Below are 4,217 nucleotides of genomic sequence, written 5' to 3'. Positions count from 1 at the left end.
CAAAAACCTTCTCCACAAACAAACCCTCTGATCCTGGCCATGACTGAATGCAAGCCAATGGCTATTCTTTTGCTTTCCATTTATTTATTCTCTGTCTTAGCTCTAAGGGATTATCCAGCTCCCTGGGTGTATGAAGCAGGCACCTTTTGCTGAGTGCTGTTCTAGTCGCTGAAGATGCTGTTACAAACAAATCAGAGACTTCAGAGAACACATAGCCTAGCAGGGGAGAGGAGGGAAAACACAGAATGTGGTCAGTATTACAACAGAAAAAGTATGGCATATGGCAGCATATGGCATCGTGGTTGATCCCCGCTTTGCCTCTCATATAATCTTGGATGAGTTACTAAAAGAACACATAGCCTAGCAGGGGAGAGGAGGGAAACCACAGAATGTGGTCAGTATTACAATAGAAACAGTATGGCATATGGCATCGTGGTTGATCCCCACTTTGCCTCTCATATAATCTTGGATGAATTACTAAGTCTTTCTGTGCTTCAAATTTTGTATCTGCAAAATAGGGATGATAATAATAGCCCCTATTTTGCAGGACTGTTCTATGGATTGAGTGAATGAATATGTGTCAAGCCTGGACATCAGAAACACTTAATGGGTCACAGGTATATTCCAACAAGGTTAAGCCCAGGAAGAGCCCCTGATAGGAGAGGAGGGCAGTGGTGGTCAGGAAACAAAGATAGCACCCAGGGTTCTGGCTAGGTGGATAGTGTTGCCATTTACTGAGATTTGGAACAAAGAATGAAGAGAAAGTCTCAGGTACGGTGATGAATTCACTTTTGAATCTGTTGAAGGTCTTTTGTTACTACTACTAGCGGCCCAGTGTACAAATTTGTGCATGGGTGGGGTCCTGCCAGCCCACCCCGATGGGGTCAATCAGGTGGGGCTGGCGGGGGGAGGGGCCTCGGCCCTGCCCCCTGCGTGAACTCCCAGTGGAGGGGAGAATTTGCATATTAGCCTTTTATTATATGGGATTGCTAGGCATTACACTATGTACTGCATATGAATTATCTATGAATTATCTCATTTAGTACCCACAACAACCCCATCATTATCATTATCATTATTACTAATCATTATTTGAGGCACAAAGAGGTAAGTAACTTGCCCAATACCATACAGCTTAGTGAGGGAGCAAGGCTTTGAGCTCAAGCAGCTAGACTCCAGAGCCTGTGCTTTCTCTTCTGACTTTCTTTTAAGTGGAGATACCCAGTAAATAGCTGTGTATATGGGTGTGGCATTCTGGGCTAGTGATTTGGGTTTGGCTGTCATCGGCAAAGGGTGCTACCTGAAGTTATGGGAAAGGAGATGATGGCCCCAAGACAGCGTATTGAGTGCTGAGAGGAGACAGCTCAAGATAGAATCCCTAAGACTAGCCAACATTTGAGAAATCCTCAAATGAGACTGAGGAGGAGCAGCTGGAATAGTAAGGGGAAAAGCAAAGGAGTGGGAGGGTTTGGCAAAAAGAGTGATCTACAGGGTCAAATGCTGCTGAAAAGGCAAGAAAGAGAGGGCTAAGAAGTATAGAATGGATTTGTCCACAAGGAGATTGCTGGTGACCTTGGAAAGGGAAGTTGCAACACCTCCTACTTGCTCCATACTAGGCAGGAATCTGGGAACACACAGATAAGTAAGAAATGTATCTGACCTACAGGAACTTGCCCATAGTTCTGTAGGCTCAAAGTCCAAGATCAATGAGAGCAGGCTTGGTTTCTCCTGAGGCCTCTCTTCTTGGCTTGCGTATAGTCGCCTTCTTGCTGCAGCCTCACATGATCTTTCTTCTGTGTTCATCGCTGGCTCATTGCAAATTTCCTCTAAGGATGCCAGTCATATTGGCTGGGGCCCAGTCTAAATGCTTCCTTTTAACTTAGCCATCTTTCTAAAGGCGCTAACTCTGAATACAGTCACATTCTGAAGTACTGGGGATGAGGCCTTTGAAAGGTTAACGTGGTGATACCTGGGCAGGCTAAACAGCCATCTCAGATGGTGGATAAAGAAAAAGCGAATTTATTTAAGGGAAGGGGATGAGGACTGCGATGTCCAAAGGGAAGGGTTGCACAGCACCGAGCCAAGGGATTATTGGGTCAATGATGGCAGCAAAAATACACTGAGGATAGTAAAATCAGGAAGGGCACGGAAGAAGCAACAGGAGGGCCCAGGCTGGGCTGCTTGGGCTCACTGAGAAGTCAGGGGAAAGGGGGCCTTAGAGACAGGTTCAGGGGGTTACCTGGTATGAGGTGCCACTGCCCATTGCTCCCCTGGTTGCAAGCCTCATGGGGTCCCTTCAAGGATAGGGCTTAATTGCCTGTGGGGGGAGGAGAAGGGAAAGGGAATGGCAGAGGAATATTTATCTCTTTCTTGCAGGTGGAAATCTTAGGGGAGGTCTCAGGGAGGGACTTAATAGAATGGTCATCAGCTTTCCAGGTGTGCTCTTTCAGGGTCCTGGTCTCCACGGATTGGTTGGTGCCAGGGCGGGGGTCATTAGTCAATGTAGCTGGTCCTGAGGCAGCCACGGAGTCACTTGGCTGTTGCTGCTTTTCTGGGCCTGGGAGCTGAGGTACAGCTGAGGCACAACTGAGGCCCAGATGTCGTCTTTAGGGAGGAAAAGTTCAGGAGGTCTAAACTGCCTGCCTGTGGATATGAAATATCTGGGGTCCAAAACCACATGACCAGTGAATGACATGCTAGAGCAGGACAGGCCACCCTGGGGGCAAGGGTCTCCTTTCCCCAGTTTCGCCCCTTGCTAGGCATCTGGGGCTTTCTGCCCGCCCCAGGGAGTTTCTGTACCTGGCCCATCATCCTTGCTCTGCTCACGTCTAATAGCCTTGAATTCTTTTCTATTCACTGTGCTTGGCTGGAGCCATACCGTCTTTTAGGTCGTAAGTCATTTCCACAGAGAGACTTCTTATTTACTCTTTGAGAGGACCCTGCTTTCCCCCTGATCATATAGCTAATGATTAAGTGGACTCAGAATGGGTGAGGCCTGTTTTTCACGCCTTACATTGTATCAATTCACTTAATATTCACAGTAACTTTGTATCTGTAGGGGACTATCCTATATAATAAAAGCTGAATAGGGGCAGATGCTCAACACAGGAGCTGCCCTCAGCTGGAGGGCCAGCTAGGGTGGGTGCCAGCAGGGGTCCCCCCATCCCCCGCTGATCATGGCTTTGTAGAGGGAGGCCAACTGCAGTGGGGGCAGGGGCGGGGCTAGAGGGAGTAGGAGGGGGCTGGTGAGCAGGCAACACCAAGCCGGCCAAGGTGGGTGCCAGTGGGGGCCCTGCAGATCAGCCCTGATTGCTGGCCAGACCAGGGATCCTACCCGTGCACGAATTTCATGCACTGAGCCTCTAGTTCAGGGGTGGGCAAACTTTTTGACTCGAGGGCCACGATGGGTTCTTAAACTGGACTGGAGGGCCAGAACAAAAGCATGGATGGAGTGTTTGTGTGAACTAATATAAATTCAAAGTAAACATCATTACATAAAAGGGTGCAGTCTTTTTTTTTTCAATAGTTTTATTCATTTCAAACGGGCCGGATGGCCCGCGGGCCGTAGTTTGCCCACGGCTGCTCTAGTTATTATCATAAGCCCCATGTTGCAGGGAGGGAAAGGAAGGCAGAATGGCAGAGCTGGGATTGCTAACCCAGGAAATCTGGCTTTAGCATCCGTATCCCAATTTATACTGACAGAGTTGATATTCCTTTACTGATTGTCTCCCTCACTGATCCTCAAGGTCTATGGGAGCAGGGCTGTGTCTGAAAGGTTCCGAGCTTAGCATCAAGCCTCAAGAGCGTGCCTGGCACATAGTAAGTACTCAGGTAATTGAATAAATGAATCGACAATACAAAAAAAAAAGAAAATTCCAGACTGGGAGGCATCAGGTGCAGGACCGAATCTCCGTACTTCGCATGTAGAAACCGCCTATCTGTGCCCTGACTTCGCACCCCGTGAATCAGGGGAATTGGGGTGGGAGGACCAGGCCAGGTGGAAAGGCCCCCCTTTTCCCCCGCCTCCACCCCTCGCAGCGCAGGAACTGGGAAAATGGAGTCTGAACGTGGAATGAGTTTCCTCCACGGGAAGATGGCACCGGGTGGTCGCGTGGGACACAGGGACATGCGGCTCTTTCCTCCATTTCGGAACCGTGCTGAAGCTCCGAGACGGAGGCTCCGATTTATCCCCGTGAAGGCGCTCGAGCCACAGCGCG

This window comes from Myotis davidii, unplaced genomic scaffold (assembly GCF_000327345.1).
Source record: "Myotis davidii unplaced genomic scaffold, ASM32734v1 scaffold327, whole genome shotgun sequence".
NCBI lineage: Eukaryota > Metazoa > Chordata > Mammalia > Chiroptera > Vespertilionidae > Myotis > Myotis davidii.
The sequence above is the reverse complement of the archived record's forward strand: the minus strand, read 5'-3'. Positions refer to the sequence as shown.